The sequence below is a fragment of the Anas acuta genome, chromosome 13, assembly GCF_963932015.1.
Source record: "Anas acuta chromosome 13, bAnaAcu1.1, whole genome shotgun sequence".
NCBI lineage: Eukaryota > Metazoa > Chordata > Aves > Anseriformes > Anatidae > Anas > Anas acuta.
The window spans coordinates 19,373,185-19,395,189 of record NC_088991.1 but is presented as its reverse complement, the minus strand read 5'-3'; the positions used below and the strand labels follow the sequence as shown (position 1 = coordinate 19,395,189).

Genomic DNA, 22,005 nt, shown 5'->3' with positions numbered 1-22,005 from the left:
TGCTAGCATTTTATTAATATACCACGAACCTAAGTCAGCTCCAAACACATATTTTTAGCAAAACATCAGCCCTGGAGGAGCATACAGGGCGCTGGGTTTGGAGGGGCAGGTTGTCATTTGTATTGCACACACAGCTCAGCTATACAAAGCATATCTAATCATTTATAATACTTAACCTGACCAGAATCTATCACATGCCTGAAAAACTAATAATTCTATAACTTAAACTAAACAAAGTACTATTCAGTTGTAAATTTTATGGCTACTATCTCCACCTCTTATGAAGTGTGAAAAGAGGCTTCATATCTGTCAGTCTTTTCTCAGAAATGACTTTCGTTGATTACTTAAACTTTCGTTAAATAAGCTTTCCACAAGCTGTAAAAACAGAACACAGTAGGGAAAAAATTGGCTCTCTTTTAAAAGTGCTGTAAAGTCTCTTTTTGAATGAGTAATTAGAAATGTGTAAACTCTTTTATGGATATGTGAGAAGCACACACAAAAAATGTGACATTCCATGCAAGTATTTCTGTGTGCTATCAAATTTCATTGTATTTCACAGAGACCAAAACTATACAGACCCAAAATACACATACATTAGTGGACATGGGTTATTTGCCAAGAATGAATTTACATACAGTACAAGTAAAACATCCTAATTTAAATCTACGACAATGGATACTCACATTCTTAAAGAGAAATCAGAGTTGTTTGTCTTTCCACTCATATTTATACAGATTGCAAAGCTGTTGACAGAGCATGATTTGAGCTGGGCCTTTCCAACCACTTACTGTTATTTTTATTGCCATTGTCAGCTATCTTTTTCATATCAAGAATGGAGCTTGGATGAAGACGCTCTGATTTTTTGAAGCCATAAACAAACAGAAGGAGACGCCACGTCACCCAGCAGCCGGGCACTGAGTGGGCAGTGGGAAAACCCAAGTCCTGCTGCTGGCCCTCATCCCCTGAAAGTCTCCCTAAAAAGCCTTATTTAAATCAATGCACTCTTCTTTGTTTCGCTCCACCCCTTGGCTGTTCTACCCCTGTACCTGGATGCTTTGTAGGACAGAGGCATGGTCATTGAGTGGGACTCATTCTGCACGAAGGGCTCCTCAGGGTGTAGGAACATATTCCAGTGCATTACTGCATAAAATCCCTACTATTCTGGAAGTTTTAGACAACAAATAGCAAAGCAACAATCTTCCTGTTTAGAAGTGGGATGCATAGATGGGACTGAACATGCTCAGGTACCATGAGTGCCATAGCACCTAGGAGCACCAACCTCGTGGAGTGCAAATCTAGGTATTTCCGTGGTTGTCCAGGCTGTGAGCACAGATGAGCGCTCCGTTCCCAAATCAGATGATGCAGATGCACTGCAACCCTTTCAGCGCATTAGGGCAATCCCTCTCCCTGCCCTTAAAACTCTCCCTTCATTCATGCTGGGAGCACAACTTGCTGTGACTTTGGACAGGGAGGCAAGTATTTTAAGGTAAAGAGAAGTAAAAGAAACCTATAGGGGAGATGGGCAATTTCCAAAAGTGCATGTCCCCCTGCCACCAGGGCAGCTCCCATGGGAGCGGCCGAGGCCCGCTGAGGACATCGGAGGGAGAGCCCCCCCTCTAAACGGGTAGGATGCTCGCTTGAAAAGCCGGTGGATGCCATGCTGTGTACACGCACTGTGCACTATAAATAGTAATGTCTTCCCCGCTCCTCTCCATGGAAAAATCGGCAGGAGGGGAAATAGTCTCAAATCTGTGTCGTTTTCAAGCCAAAGAGAGCCAGGCTCATTCTCTCCTCGGTGGGGAAGCCGTAGGTGGGGGGTATGCCCCCATAACCCTGTGGAGGCTGAGCAGCCAGAGGATGAAGCGGGTTCCAGCTAATGAAGCTGGGAGGAAGAGCTGCCCCCCCGGCCCTGCCAAGCAAGGCAACAGCCGCTGCAGAGGGTTCGCCTGGCGTCGTTCTGCAGGCAGCATTAACTGCCACATGGCTCCTCGATCCCGAAAATGGCCCCGCGCACAGGGAGCACGTCCCAAAGAGCAGCTGCTCCCTGACACCGCTACTCCACAAATCCCAGGGGGTTGCAGTGTGGAAACATCACCGAGGACTCCCAAGGAGAGCAGAGAGCACCGCAGCACGATCTGCCTTCGTGTAGCGGATAGCAGTGCCCTCGTTTTATTTTTTCTTCCCCGGGAGCATAATTAGGACCACATCTGCGAAGTTCAGCAGTAACACTGACACAAGAGCAGTGCCACTGCTCCTGCTCCCCAAGATGCTTGCTCCAAGCAAGTTGCCTGGCAAAGCATTCACCCACACAATTCTGTGGCTCTGTTACAAAGCCAACCATGGCACAAATGTTTTCAAGTAGAAGAACAAAAGTATGAGAAAGGAAAAGGCTTCACACATCTTTAGTGTGGAGAATGTATTTAGTGCTCCCAGAAGCTATTAGATGGGGTGATATGGGCAATTTATTGTTTTGTCAATATCTTTTATTTTGATTTAATAACTTACAAAAACTAGAGTCTATCTGTAGCACAGCCTCAACTTCCTTTATACAACCCCACTTAACTTTCAAACACTTTAACTTTCAGGTCAAATCTCTGTCACATTGATAAATGGATCTATTTAAATTTTTATCAGCAAAGAATTCTCTCTGGTGTCTTATTCGCTATCAGATTTCATGCACAAAATAACAGGATACTTATTATTTTTTGTTATCCACCACACACACACACACACACACAAAATCACAACAGAAAGCACAGATGTCTTTGCAAAATATCCGTAATTTATATGGAGACGCACGTGTGAGTGCAGGGAAGATCTTGCATTTCTATAGAGAGTGTATGGCTTATATTGATTATTAGCTTAAAACAGAGACTTATCAGCTCTCATTTAAGTGTACCATGTCATTGCTACCACATACTTTGGTATTGCCAATATGGGTGTCCTGCAATGCTGTAAAGTATCACACCTACAGACATTTCATATGGAGAGAGGTACAATATTTCTGGGAATAATGTGCAAAACACAAGGCAGAAAAACCTACTACAGGGTATATACACTAGCCACTAACTATCCCTGTGTTAATAAGCAAACAAGTCAAATCATTTTATTCTCATGCTCGTGAGGCATTACTATACAAGAAACAGGGGCCTGGGGTGTTGTTTAATCTTATTTGGCTATCTGACTATTGCTTCATTAAGCAAACCAGGGAAAAACTGCTGCAAAGTCAACACGTTTTTAGGTATTATTGTAAATAATCACCTGGTTTTCCTGCCAATAATCAGGACCAAAACTATAATCCTTATAGCCCTAAGTATGCTATATATGTTTAACCTTTACTTTAAAATGGTATTAAATGCTGAACACTGTGGCTACTGTAAAGATAGTAAAAACAGATACTGGAGGAATATAACAGTGTTTAATGACAAGTTACAAAGAGTTCTACTGAAAGAAAAGCAAGAGCAAGAGAGGTTAAATAAACAGAAACCACAGTGCCTCCAATCTTACATTAACTTTCAATAACTAGAAAGTAAAATTTATGCTATATATGATTAGATTTCTCTGATCTTTACATTAAATATTTACTTCTAACTATAAACTTATGTGAGACCCAAACAAAAACTAATTTGCATTATTAATGATGCAAGAAATGTGATGCTTAGTCTCTTAAGATTTGTAATAAAGAAGAAAATATGCTAAAGATTTACTTTCTCTTTTTCATTTTACAAGGCAAGTTTAAACGATAAAACTTATTTAATTAACAGAGACTCTATTTATGAATTAGTTGTTCCTGCCAGCAAGAATGTTTAAAAAAAAAAAAAAAAAAAACTGTCTGAAATGAGGCTGAGACTACAAAGAGTCCATTTTCAGCTTCAGAGTCTCAAGGGAAAAATCAAAGGGTTTCTTTCTTTCAACAGTTTGGGTGAGATGATATTTTGAGATGTTGACAGCTGCCAAACTGCAAAACCAGTGAAGAACTACCAAACTGAAATCGTTTTTATCTTTTTGAAATTTTCTCAGTGTTCAACTCAACTTCCTTTTACATCTCGCAGCTGAAATTTCTACTCTGTTAAAAGGTTTTTTTTCCTGCTTCGATGCTTGCATCTACTGCTTTGGGCCAAAAATGAACTCTGTCTTCTAAAATTAACCATAAAAAATACAGTGCCATTTTTACTAACTATTAGTAGTGTTTCTGTTATTATTGTTATTTTCAAGGGTGATGCTGCAGTCCCTGATCTACCTACAGTCAAGGTGCCACTGGGAAGGTAGTCTGCACATATAGTAAATGAGGCAGTACCTGATCAAGGGAACAGCTATACTATTTAAGCCACGATCTGAACATGTGTCACAAACAGGAAGAGTCCAGCACCCTTGGGGAGCCTGGCTGACTTCTTATGCCTCTGCCTATGTGCCAAGCATTGTAAGACCAAGACCTAAAATCATATACTTTCAAGTGGAAAATAAAGTAATGCATTAATTGCCAATTACATGCTCAGTGTGGAACCACATTTCAATGGTTAATCATCTTAATCATCTATCTCTATCACACTGAATGTTTTCACTATGTTTACTTACAAGATATTAGTAAAACAAGCCTCTTCTCTAATAAACAGAGCAGAAGTAAAGCCTACATTTAAAACTTGCCTTCTATTCTTTCTGATAGAAGCTGTTTATAAGATAAAAAACAAACCATACTTAAGTAAATTGATAATAAATGATAATAGTAATGTTTTCCATAAAGCTCAAATGATTCTTTTTCCATTTTCTTGCTAAATCCCACTTTCACTAGCCTTTTCTAACCTCTTTATCTCTGTTGGTCGCATGACCAACCTGGTGGTGGCTTCTCATCTTCAGACATCTGCCTCACACTTCCTCTCCCAGCCTCTTACCCCACATTCTGTGTTTCTTTCTTCACCACATACCCAAATCATCCCTTTCCTCCTCAAGCTGTCAGCCTGAGAAGCAGCCTTAACTTCTTCCATCCACATCTACTTTCTTCTCAGTCTTCCCCCATGCCTTCCCTCTTGCTGTCACATCTGTCTCGAACAGAACCTCTTCAGTCTTCCTCCAGCCAACCAGTCCCTCCAAACTTGCCCTTTTAGTGTCTGTGCCAGGCATCATTCTGTCCTGGTCCCTGCTTGTCCCCTGTGCACTTTCCCTTACCTGCACTCTGGCAGTACCTTGGCTCGCAGCACCAAAGCCAGCTTACACACCACCAGACTGGAGACATTCCCATTAACAAATTAACTTTCTCCACTAACAGACCTGTTCTGATCAATGATCCATGGACTAACTCGCAGCTACATGATGAATTAGATTGGGTTTGCATCAAAAGTATGTTTATATTCTTTTTGGTTTGTAAGCACAGAATGCAGTGCATAACTGTTTTGGCAGTGAGGAAGCAAATCCTGTTGAAATAATGATTCAATGACAATAAGGAATAAGGATAAAATAAGGAAAACCATGAAAACTAAAGGGCAGGTAAGGGGACGTTAAATGCAATATAAAAGGGGAGCTGTGGCACATGTAATATCTCCTTTAAATGTTGATTAAACATAGATTGTTGGGTGGTGGGTTGTGTTTTTTTTTGTTTGTTTGTTTTTGTTTTTTGGACTCAGTTATAGTTACAGATCGTTTTGTTTCTGTTCTATGCTCTCTACAAGCATCAGTGAAAGCTGAAGGTGGTTGGAACTTTTGTATTTACTGTACATTTGTATTTTATTCTTGCACACTAAGTACATTTACAACTAAAGATGAAAACAGGAGGCATAAAGAGAAGAATGTGCCATAAAATATCTTCAGCCTTCTTAGAAAGCAAGCTGATGTTACTCTGGAAGATGATGCTTTCATTGTAACCACACTTCAAATCAAGCTTTATCAATTGCCATTTATGACTCAGTGAGCCTGGCTTCAGATCATGATGTTGCTTCCATGCCATTTGCCTGAGTAGAAAGTCCGTTGTAAGTATTATGGAATGAAGGAACTTGATTTTTTATTTTTTTTTTTGGTGGGGTTGTATTATTTGTGCTGATGTAATCAGTTGCATATTTCAATAAACTACTGAGTGATCATCACTCAGCATTAACAGAACAGGTGTTTATTCTCCTATTTCTGTAAACGCTTACCTCCATCAAAGCCTGCCTTCCTTTTTATTTTACAGAGCTAGGTGGGCTCGAACAGGCAGCCCTCCTGTTTCCCTACGGGACAATCTGCTCAATAGGTGGTGTTTCAAAGTGTTTTTTAATCATTTCTATTATTTTCTCTGTTCCCCAGGGAAGAAGATTTAATTCAATCTTTATATTCAACAGGATCCCTGGGAGAGAGGAGGCAGGAAGGGAAAGAGGATGGATGAAGAGAGAGAGGGAATAGCTTTCATCTCTTTTGGGGCCAGTCCCTTGCCTTTTACTGAACTCTTCCACAATTACAACACCAAAGGGTTCCTCAAACACATCTCCAAGCTCTGCTGCTCACTCTGCTCCAGCATGAAGTCAGGATGAAGGGGGACAAGAAAAGGCAGGTGTGTGCAGATAACTCTGTTTGCCTCAGCACTCCAGAAGAGGAGGCCACCATCCAACCCCCAAAGCTAATGTTAAACTGAGATAACTACATACCATTCTCTGGTTAGCAAATCAGGATTTTTTTTTTCTCTGTATAGGAAATCCTGAACCATGCTCCTGGCTGGGGCTGAGCACACATAATGTGTGCTCGTATTGCTTGTGGCCAGTTAAAAATCGTATAATACACCATGGGTTTAAAACATGGGTTTAAATCTGCCAAGTCTCATAACTTCCAAGAAGGAAAATTTACCATAAAGAAAATAGTTTCCATTTACTAGATTTTATATTCAGATCTCCGTCACAGAGGCTTGCCACCAAAGAAATCTTTTATGCAAGCACATAATCAACGGAAGCCTTCATTTTCGTTGTGGTTAGATTTAATGTGATAATGAATATTCCAGTGTCAGCTCTGGGTAAACTGATGGGGTTTCACCTCAAATACCCTCCTTTAAATATCTCACACAGGCACACGCTTGCTGAGCAGTAAATAATTTAGCAGCAACAGCACAAGGACACCTGAGATTTATTTAGAACGCAGCCGTACCTGCCTTGCTCATACACTGGCCCGCATTCCTGGTCTTGTAAACAGCATCAATAGCACAGCAAAGAGAGTAAAGGCTTTGTTATCTATTTATATCCACCCCTTGCCACTGAGAGCAAAGGGGAGAAAAAAGCCCCGTTAGGCTCACTGCTGCTCAGCCATTTCCAGTGGGATTTAACCCAGTGCTGCACTGGGAACAGCTGCACACCACGGCGCAGTGCTCTGGTGGGTTTGTCCTAGACCAAATCCACACGTGTTCCCTAATTGCCAAGGTTTATTTTTATCATGATTTTTAAAAATACAGATAACATTTCGCATTCATTTGAGAGTTTCCTTGTAGTCTGCAAACATTTACCCACCCCATGTGAGGGCAGTTCTTTCACGCTCGTTTTACAGACGTGGTATGAGGCTGAATTAACATCACTGTGAAAACTTTCACTGCCAGCTTTCCTGGCCTGTGTCACCATATTTTACTCTCTACTCATGACTTAACCATGGCTGCCTAGAGTAAGAGGGTTTTCCAATGTAATTTTTAAGGAACTGTAATTTCCTTGCATTTTCACCTATTTTGCAGTTATTGGTTGATGTTTCTCCTCCCATTATTCTTTCTGCCACTTTCAAGTTTCCACTCCAACACCAAATTCTGCCCTCTTTTTCTATTGCTGTTAGCACTACACAGATCAAACAAACACAAAAGTGTTTTCTTAAAAAATAATCATTAAGCATATCGTGTAGTTTAGTACCAGTGACAGCTGAATATTTGTTTCATTAATAAATAATTTGCAATTAATTCATGGAGTCATTTCTAAAAGAACATTGTGATGTTTCCATGGTTTTAAAGTGGCAAAACACTAGTCATTTTTTGACAAAATTTCAGTACAAATTGCTCACATGCATCTACTGGCAAAACCCGACCTCTGTTGAGGAGCATCCCCTTGATCTGGGAACACAGCTCCCATTAGTGGTAGTGGGGAGGCATACATACAATATGCAAATAATTTCTGTATTAAGGATTTGTATTTCAGCTGCATGGGTGTTCACACTGCTTCATTCTAATTATTATTAGTGAAATGGCTGAACTTAAAGGTCTTTTTTTTTTTTTTTTCCCTTTACGGCTCATAAACAACTCTTCTACATATGGAAAGACTGCTACAAAATCTCCACTACAGTGTCTCACCAACCCATTTGCAATCAAAAGGACGGACATACAGATACGTTATCCTGTCATTTGAAACTAAACACACTCCAGCATGCAAAGGCTCACGAAGTTCTAAAATCATGCCCAGAGTTACCAGCCACCTTTCCACCAGCTGAGCATGGTCTCCTTGGAGGTCCAAGGGGATAATCCTCAAGTCTACAAAGGTCAACTTCTACCTGGGATGGGATAGGCACCATTCACTTTTACAATTTATTAAGAATTAAACAGCAGTTTACCATCTGTCACAATGTTCTTTCCAACCTTAGAGTCTGACATGATTTTTGAATAAATAGCACAGGAAAACGTCTTCACTCCTGGATGCCAGCACCACTTCAACTCCAAGCTCCAGGACACCTGGACACCTGGCCCGCAAAGACTAAGGACATTTCTAAACTCCAGAAACAATTTCAATTGTTGCATATCACCTTCTCAATAACCTTCCCCAAATCTGTAGGTTAGAGAGTAGTCTGCAATCATTAATTGCCTGAAGGAGAGAGAGACAGCACAAAGCAACAAACCCCTAATCAACAGAGTGGGAGCTGTGCAGGAAAAATAAATAAATAAAACTTCCTTAGCAAGCAAGCTGCAATAGTTTAAAAATACATACTTATATCTATATCTACCTATCTATCTATCTACATGATTTGGGACATGTAATTAGCACTCTGCAGTTGCAAAATAAAACTGTTGGAAAACGTGCACAACATAAATTTGTGACTATTTGGGAGAGTAACTTGGCAGAATAGTCTTTTTAGATGGAAGTGCTTCCAGGTTTTCTTATTCAGCAGCAAGAGGACCAATTATACTAATGGACCAATACAGCTCTAATGTGACATGCTAAAAAAATATAAAATTTTAAATAAAAAGTAAATAATAAATTTTTAAATAAAAAGTTTTTCAATTAAACTGAAGAAAAAAATATATTATTTTTTAACCAAAATAATGCCCAACTTCAAAGCTCTTTTAAATGAAATGAATAGGTAGATAACTTGGTGCCTGGAAAGCAAAGTTCTAGTCTGTTGGCAAAAATCTTCAGCTGAAAGGGTTTATTTATTTGTCAAAAACATTGAGTTAAAATCAGTACTTTAAAAACTGGTGGGATACTATAACTTATGAGCTAAACAGTAATAAAGGTGAATAAGAGAATCTATAAATATTCTGGCAAGAAAATCTGTAAGCAATCAGCTATTTTATATCTTCCATCAATATACAGTCCTTTGTTACTCAATGATTTCAACAAGACATGGGTTTGCCTTGAATGCAGTTTGCAACCTATTAGCTTGATCCCGTTCCCACTAAAGCAAATGAAAAGATTACCATTGACCTCAATGCAAGCTGGATTAGACTCTGTTCACATTCGCAGTGAAGAAAAAGAAGTCTTAATGATTATTTATGCCAGAAATTCCAGAGCAAAAAGCAAAATTGATGCAAATGTGTTGGAGAATTTGAAGAGAAAAATGAGCACAGTGGATATAAAGTATGATTCCAATAAAAACTCTAAGATTACTAATTACTCTGAATAAGCTTATAGAAATGCTATAGATGTAATTTAATTGCACAAATATACTTCCAAATCCAATTACAGCAATGGAGCAATGATTATACAGTTGCATTAAGAGTTAAAATAAAATATGATACCAGATAAATGGGTATATTAGAAAGGCATTATTAGATTTTCTTGCATTTAGCCACCATAGAGTGCCACCAACCCTTGAAGCTAGGGACAGATATAAAATAACAGACAGAGGAGAAAGATTGAGCTTGCTTGCTAAATATAGCCAGTAACAACTGAGGTATTTCTATTAGAAAAGAGAAATGGAGAGTTACTAGATACCGATACATGACTTACACAACAAATCAAAATACTGACTCATGCTCACAGCCTTACAGCTCCACCAGAATTAGCAACTTTTGTGAGTACCAAACCATAAAAGAAGTAAAACTGAAGAGGATTTACTGCAGAAATTTGAAACATCCCAGAGAAATCACAATATAGCAATAAAGAGCCAATTATTACAACCATCAATATTCAGCAGTGGACTATCAGAGAAAAAGATATGCAGATTTGATTAGGAAAAAATACAGTCATGCCTATCATTTGGCAGAAGAGCATTACTTACAGATAGGAAAAGGGACACTCGCTTTATTTGTAGGTTTAAATAATAATTTGATATTTTAGCCATTATGTCAAGAAATTAACATTTAAATTAGAGGAAACAAATATATGCACTGTGTCACAGTGAGTCCCATCCTGACTTAAAACTAAACTAAGTCATCCCTTGCTTTGCTTTCTCCAATCCTGGAATTTAATATTGACTCAAAAAAAAAGTACAATATGCATCAGATTTGTCAACTTTTAAAACCCAAAGGAAATATTCACCAATTGTCAGAAGCTTGTAGGTCACACTTAAATCACTTACAACCTTACCTGCTTTTAAAATTCAAACATAATACAGGTAAAACTCGTATGGATTTTTTGGTGATAATTCCTTTCTTGGTGAATTGATAAATGCTTCTTTGGGAGGTTTCCCATCAATAAGCACCTGCAGTTTATGAGTATTTTGTAGTCACAGGGAGAGGGCCACTGCAAACTTCAGTTTATAATGTCACATGGACTGCATCTGCAGTCTAAGGGGAAAAAAAAAAAAAAAAAAAAAGTGACTATTCTGCTTTTGCTACAGTATCATAAAGACAAACAGAAAAATCCATATTTGGCTAAGCAAATCTCATAAATGTCTAAATTTCCCAACATGGCCATGATTTTGAGAGAGACAGAAAGATGAAATCTTTACCTCTCTCTAAATTGATGGGAGTCTCCCTCCTCCCTTCAGATGCCAGAATATGGAAGTAGATGACTACCCCTCTGAAGGTTGTATTTTATAATTCTCTGATGAGATTCCTTTGATTTAGGGTTTGCACAAAAAGAGAAAAAAATCCACTTAGTTTGCCAGCTCATCTAACCTAACTTTAATCACTTATTCGGTAGACAGCTATATCTGAGCTAGTCATCTAAAATCCCTTTAAAGTCAATGGTGAGAAATAGATGGTTTTAGGATGCAATTAATTGATTGGAAGGAAGGGGATCTATCACATACAGAGAAGAATTGTGGCCCAGAGGGTTCTGCTTTTCTCCTTTTACAGGGAGTTTGAATGTCTGCACTGTAGTCATCCAAAAGAAGGAAATGATCCATCTCCAACTTCTCAAACACTTGCCCAATATCTTACCATCTTGTACCTATGGAGGCAGGATTTGTTGTTGGGTCACTAAAAAAAAGTAGCAAACTTCAGGGGGAAGAAAATATAATAAAAATAAATTGTCTTCATTAAGCAAGATCCAATGAAGTCGACTTGAATTAAGATTTGCCAGACTTGAATATTGTGGAGACCTTCAAATGCATTTCTTGTGCCTGATCTACCACCCAATGGATAGCCCTGTGCAATTTTGCTCTGTTGCTTTGACGAGCTGGTGAACCAGCCTGTTCCCTCTCACCCACCAAAGAGCAGCCATTGTACTGAAGATCTCTGAGAAATCTGCAGCATACTCTGACATAAGGGAGTACGTTTTGTTTCATGTTTTCCTTATGCTGGGGCATTCATCTTCAAAGTGCCTCGTGCACAACCAGGGAGCCTTAGAAGCATATCAGGGGCAATTCAAAGAGCTTTGCATGGAGCAGGAGGGGGTTCCTGTTCAAAGCTGCAGCCTTGCATCTGCCAGGGAAGAGCAGATTCAAAACCAACGAGGTCACTTCACCTACCTGTAGTGGGATCTCATATTCAGAAGACTCCTACTAAAAATAAGGGATATTTAGACAGTGTGATAACTGAAACCCTCTAGGCAATGCTCTTTCTCTCTTTCCCGCACACAGACAGACATGGAGCAATGCCTCCTTCAGGAAAAAAAAAAAAAAAAAAAAGTAATGAAAAAAAAAATAACAAAAACCACAGGAGACATAAAGGCCTCCAGAAAACTTACTCACAGATTAGCTCCAACTATAGCATCCTCCTGATTTAAGCATGAAAGTTTCCAATGAGCTGGACCAACACAGACCTCTGTTCAGACCACCTGAAACAAGGAAATGAGAATAAGTTCTTGTTTAACATATAAGAGTGGTAACAAATACTGATTTCTTTTAGCTACCCAATCTAATGCCATGTAGAGGAAATATTCCACTCATTTCATAAATGACACCAATTAGCTGTTTTGTGTGGTCAGACCTAGAAATCCCTGGATAAAATAAGAGCTCTGCAAGGATGGGTGCTGCCTAACCACAGAGTAATACAGAGCTGCTTTTCTCAGAGCTTTTCTCAGAGCTCACCATCTACACAGGAAACGTAGATAAGTATAGAAGTACAGTTCTCATTTTACACATGGAGAACTGAGACAAGGAGAGATGCAGGGTTCGTGCTCAAACAGATCAACAGATGTTTAATGTCACTGATGATGTTAAGGAAATCAGAAGTGGATTTTTAAGTGAAGCAGAACTATAATAGTCCTGTAGAGTTTTGCACCAAACACTTGACTTCTTTTTTAAAACAATTTAGATTAAATCTTCGTAACACCGGCTTTTTGGTAAGATGTAAGTAGCTTTGAGTCTGCAACACTCGTATTTGGTACTGAGAGATGGCAGTTGCATCTATGGGATTTAATCCCACACTGTCCCAAGTTAGAGGGCTCGATCCCAACTCCCACCGCCATCATCCATCTGGCACTAGCCACCTCCCCATCCCTTCAAATGTTTACTACTGCAGATACATACTCCATCTCTGTTTCCACCATCTGTAACAGTTCTTTAGTATCTAAGGTCTTCAAGAACTTTTTTTTTTTTTTTTTAATAATAGATTAAAATACACAGCATCCTCCACTGCAGCCTCCACCCTCCTTTCTTAGACTTCTCGTATTTATATTGCAGTTGCCCTATTAAAATCTGTAAAGCCTTTGGGACAGCATGTACAGTTGCATCACTCCCCGTATAATTTATTATTTTTATTCAAAGTACATATTTGGTGGGTTATTTTATTTATTTTTTTCTAACTCATCATAAGCATTGCCTCCATTTCCACATGCTTCATTTTACTGCAGTGCTGACTGCAGTATTCCAGATTCAGTGGCTTACTCCAAGTTCTGTCTATAACAGCAGGCCAAAATGGATCGTAAACTTTATGTCTGATTCCATTTCTTAGGTAACACTTGCATTTTTTTACATTTTCGTTCCTACTTAGCACTGCAAGTGCATTACTTTTTAATGTATCCGATCAAGTATACTGGGATCTGGGAGATAATTCCAAGAACTTGATGTAATTGTTAGATTATGTACATACTGCATGCACTGTCATCGTGTATGGCTGCTGTGAGGCAGACCTTGAGACGAACTAAGCATACTGAGACCCCTTCATACTTTAAGGCTGCCAGCACACACACTATATGCACAACGTGCTTTCAGAGTGTTTTAAAGCCTGTATTTTCATTGTGAGTTTTTTTTCCCATATTTTATTCTCATTTTTGTTGTTCTTGCAGTGACCTCACCTGGAGCAATGAGGCTGCAAGCCCTCCATAGCTCTTCACAGAAAGAGCAATTGTTTTATGCTCCATATGTTTCCCAGGCTGTGAAACAGCGTAAAAGTACACACGAGGAGCCTCATACTATTTTTCTTCCTGCTGTGTGCAATCAAGCCAGAAAGTATCCCTTACTCAGAAAGATCCTGCAAGCTACCTCGGCATACCTGACCTGCCAGCAGTGATACAGCACAAGGATATTGCCCCCGCTCACTCACGTTGCTGGTGCAGCGCGGGCTCTCCTCCTGCTGAGCTCCTCCAGCAGGTCTGCATTGCTGCCTGTCTGTACAATGCCTGGGTTGAAAGAAAAATCCTGAATGAGAATGAAACACAAACCTTTGCCACCGAGATACATGAATTATTTTTAAAGAACTTTACATCATCCTGCGTGTTGCAGAAGTGACCCCATATATCTGGGAAGTCTGAAACAGAAAAAGATTTAACACAGCTAAGGAATAATCATGGGAAAGTGCTTCATATTCAGCTAAATATGAAGTAAGGCAGCCTATTTTCTTCAAAGAAAGCTGAGGCTACCTTTCATTACATTCAACTACATTATATAGGGCTTTACTGGAAAAGGAATAAAAAGTACAAGGGTAAAACAAACAGCATTACTGCAATGCTCAGTGGGATGAAACTCCTTCCTTGCATGGTGGGTACGATTACAGAATTACTCCAATAACGAAGGAGGGAAAGAAGGAGAAAGGGAAGGAGGGATTTCATGAACACCTCAGTCAGACTCAGTGAGACAGTGATGCAAACCCAGGATACTGCACCAGACACATTTTGGAAATTAGCCCCAAAGTCCACATGCCCTACCTCATTGTCAGAGCTCAGGTCTGAACTCTATTTCCCCATTTCATATTTACTTCTAAACAGAAAAGTACATTATTTCGAAAGTGCCAAGTCTTATATAATGTTGCTTTTCCCCAAGTATCAACAAATTGTTTCTGTGCCTTCCCAGATCATTTCAAACTATTTGCTTCACTCTACTTTTAGCCATATTTTCATTTTTAACTCTATATTCCTCAGAAGTTTGATATTAAGTTCTTTGTGTGCCTAATTTGGTCTTAATTTGAGTCTGGGGTAAATCACTGCAACTCAGATGAAGTCAATAGGAGCACAGCGACTTACATCAGCTTTGTGTCAGTAAATACCGACAAGATTGATCTTCAACTTTTTCAGAACAAAAGATTTTTGAAGATGGATTAAACAACATAAATGCTGAGCTGTTTTCCTACGCTGCAAATGGCATAACACATGCTTTGTGTGACATCTCTGAATTATCCCTTCGTGGCAATGTTGACATTATATGGTATTGACTCATGGAAGAAGCTTAAATACCCTTTTAAGTTTTCAAGACTCTTTGACAAAGCACTATTTCATTAACAAAATGTTAATGGAATCTACGAAGCTTGAATATACAGTATAGCCTGCTGCTTTCAAGGAGCAGTATTCACTGACAGAGAGAAGTGACTGCAACAGAGCAACATAATCCTTAAGTTTAGGCCAACAGAAAAGGCAGCATCTTGAGCAGGATGCTCATCTGTTGAATAAGGAGACCTTAAACCCACAGCACTCCATTGAAAAAGGGCTATCACACCTTCTGCTGGAGAAGGTCAAAATAGCACCAACAGGAGAAAATATGTAATACAAGGTAAGCCAGGAGAGACAGCAAGGTTCACATTGACTTGGAGCTGAGGCTTCTTGCTTGTGTAAAGGAGGAAGACCTAGAGAACATCACTATGCATAATGCATGCTCCAGGGTAATGTTTGGGAAAGGAGTAGTTATGTGCCTACAACTGTAGTTGCTGGCCCTATGTGGCAGTTGTTAGCTCATTTATGTCACTAATGACATAAATGGCTCTCAGATAAGTATAGAGCTTTATATTTGATGGGCATGCTGCTGAAAATAGATCCCAATGTTTAGGTTCTTGATCCAACCCAGAGCAGGGACCTGTGGGTGAGATTAGGGCAGCCCAACTCCACGTACAAATGCTGCCCCACTGCTTGGTTAAAAGGAATTGGCCTCCACTTCGTTTTCCACAAGACGACAAGAAATGCAACAAAACACGACACTGCGACCTCTCCAGTGGAAGCAAGAACTCTGTATATGTACATAACTAATCTTCAATAATATCACCACCATTTTTCTAGGAAAAACCCTGCCAGGTTTTCCAGCTCAGACGTATGTTGTTGATCACTGGGAAAACAGAGGCCTTTTTTCAGATGTGTTTTCCAGAGTCCAATAGAGAAACAGTTTTTTTCTAATCATCCACCCACAAATCAATAGACTTATAACTATTTATAATGCACGCTGCTCACGACTGTGACATGCTCACAACACATATTTGACATTTAACTCTGCATAGATACCATTTGTAAGTCAGTATTTGCATGAACGGTGACAGAGCTTTATAATGGCAAAGTTCACTCACACTGAAAAGCCAACTTCCTAAAGCCAAGATTTCTGCTTTTTTCTGTATCTGGTATTACTTTAAGTAATAAGTTATCATGAATGAAAGAAATGGGAATGGAGGAGCAAGGAAACACTGAACCTCTGTACCCTTGCTTGCTTTCTGCATGTGGCAGCATTTGGTGTGCTACCGGCTTTCACATTTCTTCCTGACCACTCCATTTTGTTTTTCACATGGATGTGCATAATGTAACAAGGTGAGGAAAATCATGTAAAAAAAAAATCTAATGAGAAAATCAGTGCATAAACACAAAACTTGACTGGGGCACTCAAGGGCCACCTTGCTACCTAAAGCTGCTTCTTTTCTTTTTCATTGATTCTAGTTCAAGTTGACAAAATCCCCTAACGGTGTTCCACAGCAATAAAAATAAGTGTGCCTGGGAAGAGGGGAAGGTCTATGAGATGCATTTATAGGCATCCATGCAACAAGTAAAATAAATTTTAAATAAGGAAGGTGTACAGCTGCATGTACTAATAATGGAACCAATCAAAAATGGCAAAGCTTTGAGACACGTCTGTGCTTGGGTACTGATGAATGGATCAAAGGGAAAGTCATGTGTTGAGACAGAAGTCAGGGACCTCACAGGAGCCTGCTCCAGGTCTGCCATCACTGATGCTATCAGCAGCATCACTGCCGGTGCTGGTGGAATTGGGAGTGAGGATTACAGAAGAGGGGTGACCCTCAGCTAATGTATTTGATGGAAAGACAAAGGGATGAATCGCTGGCTGAAAACAGGCACTTTGGTGCGATATAAAAGCTTCATACATGTTTACCCAATTTATTGTTGCCTTCAGAGGCACACGGCAGCATACAATTCATCTTTCCAAATACCTTGCTTGCATTCACAGGGAGCAGAGGAAGGCTGCACCGCCTGGAGGGTGCTTGGCTGCACTGCACTGACCTAAAGGAGTGCTGCAAATCCCGTCTCATGGGATTTGTTCAAGCACAAGGAAATTCCAACTTTCAGTTCATCGCCACTAAAATGCAAGAGAAATTTGCCCACAGCACAGGCACTTCAGTCTGTCCTGCAAACGTGCCTGTTAGAGGGCAATCCATCAACCAGGAGAGTTTCCTCAAGATTTCAGTGCAACTACATTAAAAATAAAAGATTGAAGCTCTTCAAGAATAAGCAAATAAAGTCCTGAGTGGTTGCTACGGTAATGATGGGCATGCCAGAATCAGTGGAGTTTAATCTCTGTACAAAATGAATACAGGGCATGAGCAGAGGGTCCAGGTGTGCTTTCAGGGCTCAGTATTCCTACTCATATGGAAATGCAATAAGCTAATAAAAGAGAAAGAAAGATCACACAAAATTTCCCTCAAAGCTTTCGTGGACAATGTCATAGCTTTTGGTATATAACAATGTAAAGGATATATGAAACAGTCAAAATTCAGGGGAATTGTAGAAAGAGTTTTCGATCTTGACTGTATAAAGTATTGCTCTCAGTCAAGAACACTGAACTTTGTGATCTTGCTGGGGCCGTACATTTTCCACATGAATTAACAGAAGTCCATTGAGCTGCAGGACCAAGCAGGATGTATTCTGGCTGAAGATCTGCCCCATGATGTTCACATCCCATTGCCAGGAAAGCATCTCCCACCCTCCAGATAGCATTGGTCAAACCCTGTTGTGAATAACCACTTTATAATGCAAGACACTTACTATGCAGTGGGTCACTGGTAGCAGAGTTGAAAAAGGGACATTCAGATCTACAATCACAAGCTTCTATAGTCAGTACTGAAAAAATTAGCTCTGTCTCAAAGGCTCTTGTAGACCTAGGAGGACGGCATGACCTAGCATTCAAAGAACAGATTGCTGCGGTAGGCTAGAAAGGGTTAGGGAAAGCCAAGAACATTAAGGTCTTGCAAATTGATCTATGTATCATACAAAAGTTTCTTCTCTTTCATCATACCCAAGAGAAATATAGACTGTATTTGTCACACATTTAAAAATAATAATAATAATAATGTAAATCACAGATATGTTCTAACAAGGCTGTAAATAGAAACAGCCCACATTGGCAAAACAGACTGACCACGATTTTCCATTCTCCTGCTTTTGAGCAGGACCTACAATATCCCAGAGACACAAAGACAGCTGGAAGGCAAGAAGTTTATCAGAACGGGCACCTCCTTTAAAATTCCACCTCAGTCCCCTTATAGTTTTGTAGATTTCCAGTGCTCTGACAAGTCCATATAGTTATGGCCATATTTTTCTTCAGCCGCCACTTTTAACCACAAGCGTGACTGTGAATTAAAAAATGCTTTTTTATTTTAATTTCTTCAACTACATCTGCAAATGTATTAACATAAAACTCGCTAGATGCAACAGGCATTGGATGCTAGGATTTTTATTCTCATTGATGGGAAGGCACAGAGCAGCAGTACATGCACCCTGCTGCCTTGCTGGGCCACACTTACACTAGCACCAGGCACATCTCTCACCAGCTGTTCTTGAATGAGGGCACTCATTACTCCAGAAGAAAAACACCTGTGTAGTATTGGGCCCCTGATTTTCTTGAGGTAAGAGGGTATTTACTATCTCTGCAATACAATTACATGAACTAGCCTTTTTTTTTTTTTTTTTTTTTTTTTATCTCTGGATAGGTTTTTAAGTCAAAAGATTAAAGAACCAAGAAAGGTTACACAAAAAGTGATAAAACCAACACAGAGACCTTCCAATCATAAATACTTGTCACTCTTAGCATAATGCACAACCTTCAATATACTGTTCTGTTTTGAGCACATTTAAGCACCCTATAGAAATTACTTTATGCTGCTATTATTCCTAAAGAACTTCAGATGAGTTTAGATCCATCATCATTCATCATGTCAGCAACTCTACGGATAGTTACACACACTTTGTCTGCTCAGTTTTATCAAATAACTCGCCCTAGGTTCTATTAATTTTGCAGAAATTAATAGAAATTGCAAAAATTACAGCACTCTGTGCTTACTTATATATTACATCCTAACTTGGATACATTTTCCCTGAAAACCAGGCAGTGCATTAGGCCTGCTGATGCTGGTTCTTCCATAAGAAGGGCATCCCATGTCCTGCATTGCTGTCTGTAACTTATATTTCTCTGTTGTTTCTATTCGCTAGGATTAGTGTTTAAACTCAAGGAGAAACATCTTTTTGTTGTTGTTGTTGATAACTGCGTTCCCAAGGGCAAGCAATTGATTTGTATGGTAGGTCTTTCTTTTTTTGGATGTTCAGTAGCTTGGGTTGACTTCAATCCTTTTACTCTTCAAACAATTTTACATCTGTGGGATTAGTAAGCAGCCCTTCTTAATCAAGGATAGAGAAATATTATGAAAAGCTGAACTTCTCTTGTCACAAGAGAGAAGGAGAGAAAACCAGTGACCAGCATATTGTTATCACCATGCAGTGTGGGATTTTGCTCCCTTTCCTATAAAGCACAAAATTTTAGGAAGAGACAGCAGAATTGGCGGTTACAGAAAATGCTGCATTAGATCGAATTCACTCACCAGCAGACTATCCAAGCCTGATCTGTAGGGTCTGTAGGATCTGAACCCAGGCAGAGAAAATTTCAGAGTTTTGAGAGTAATGTGGCACTTCAACCAAGCTTTAAGTAACTGTCACCATGGACTTGATAGCTTTGTGCAGACAAACTGATATTCTGTGGAAACAGGCAGGAAGGTAAGGTCTCAAAGGACGCATTAGAGCTAATGTACGTGAGGTTTGTGAGAGGAACAGGCAAAAATTTTAGAGAAAGGAGGGAGCCGTGGGACAGTTGACATCAGTCAAAGACTTTCTGACATCAGTCAGTAGCACACTGCAACATGTGTGCATGCATGCAGCATAGCTAGAAAACCACATGAGAATCCCCCAAATGGCTGCAGACGTATTCCTCTTCTCAACCTGGGAAAAGTGATGTTACAAGGTGATAGCAGGGCTCTCCTGAGGGTGTATTATGACATTTTCACATCATGAAGACAGGCAGCACTAATCAACCACTATCCACAACAGCTTTCCAAAATGCCCTCCCCTCCCATAAATTATGTTGTGTACAATTTCTGTGTTTGTATACATGAAGGTATACAAAGAATCAGCTTTGATGGCATACAGGAATCACATTTTAAATATATGCAAACACGTATATATGTTAAATCTACATCATATTAACTTTTGTACCTTCAGTGGAAATCCCCCCACCTTATTGTCAAAGCAGTGATCATTAATTTAACAGTTCTACTGCAAATAAGAGAAAGGAGAAAAAAACATTTATTACACGTATAATCAAAATATTGTCTGTTACCTCTAGAATGTTATTTTATCAGCCAACATAAGGCACCTCTTTCCACTTCACTGACTTTCTGCTCTGTAGAAGTGGAGTAAGGCACAGTTGAGCCCTGGTGAGGGGAGGAAAGGCCCAGCTCACACCCAGGCTGCCTGGCTGTACAGCACGGCCACCCCGAGGGCAGGCACCTCCACAGCATCAGCCCTGCCAGCTTCTGCTCCAGAGGGATGGACTAACACAATCCTGACCCCACAGCTCCAGCTTACATGGTGGCTACGGGCAAGGTCAAAGCATGACATGAAACACCGTGTTGCTCTCCCAGACCTCCTTCTCCCTCTCCATCACAACTCCCAAATGTCAGACTTGCAATGCTCAAGCTACGAACAAACACACAGGCTGTTCCCCAGCTTGTCTCCCCGTCCCTATGCACACACCAATGGGCGGGACGCCACGGTGGGTGATGTCCTGCAGGGCAGCCCTGCCATCCCTGCCACATCCTGGTGGCAGCTCTCCTGTTCGAACACGTCCATTTGGAGCACCCACTGACCCGCGGCACCCCAGGGCCACAGAGATGTTCATGACAGACACACAAGGACTCAGACTCGCTGTTTGGATTCACTGTTGGTGGCTGTGACTGTCAGGACACATTGTGGGACTGAGATACAAATGGGAACCTGCATGCTTGGAGGGACGGGGGAGACTGTGCAGGAGCCAGCCATAAAGAACTGCTGTGATGGTGCCCGGTGTAGTAAAATATCCAACCCATTTAATGAGGCTTTCAGTAAAACAATTCCTTTGAAGTCCTTCAGACCATGACAGCAATTAACTGAAGACCCATCTTCACTTGTGTTGTTTTACCTACTCTCACTCGAGATCAACACCACCACTGATAGTGCAAATTATTTCCCTGCATAAGCAGTAAGGGAATGTGTGTCACATACTGCGGCTACGGTGAGCTTGCAGAATGACCCGATCACAATTACAGCCACAACGTGCAGCTTCTTTGAGGTGCCTGGGCTCGTCCTGACTTTTTAATAGCCTCCATTTTGCAGCTGTAAGGCTGTAAGGCAATCCGTCTCCACTGCTGGCAGTGTTCAGATATGTAACCTAGTGCACCTACAGATCGGGTGGGTAAGGACTGCATCACAGGAGAGCAATATACATAAATGCAATCATAAACTGTGGCTCCTCTTAATAAAACTGTTTCCAAGCACATCTCACTTCCATGACATACACCATATATTCACCTTTGACCAAACTTATGCAATGTATATTATTCATATTGAAAAATATTTATAACAATGCACAGAGAAAAGCAAGTATGACATCAAGCAGAATATGAGCAAATGTAATTTTTAAAAGCCAAGAAGTCTAACTGGAATAAGAGCTTCTCCACACTGAGAGAAACAAGAA

The 22,005-nt window shown here is 40.1% G+C and overlaps 1 long non-coding RNA gene across 5 annotated transcripts in view; it reads right to left on the bottom strand.

Moving 5' to 3' along the window:
• LOC137863741 (uncharacterized) overlaps window positions 1-22,005 on the bottom strand; it is an 86,763-nt gene that overhangs the window by 21,660 nt on the left and 43,098 nt on the right. For all 5 annotated transcript variants that reach the window (XR_011101100.1, XR_011101099.1, XR_011101097.1 and 2 more), the window contains 2 exons: window positions 14,069-14,144; window positions 12,270-12,359 (listed from right to left, as the gene is read on the bottom strand). This is a non-coding gene — a long non-coding RNA (uncharacterized lncRNA). The remainder of the gene's footprint in view (window positions 1-12,269; window positions 12,360-14,068; window positions 14,145-22,005) is intronic.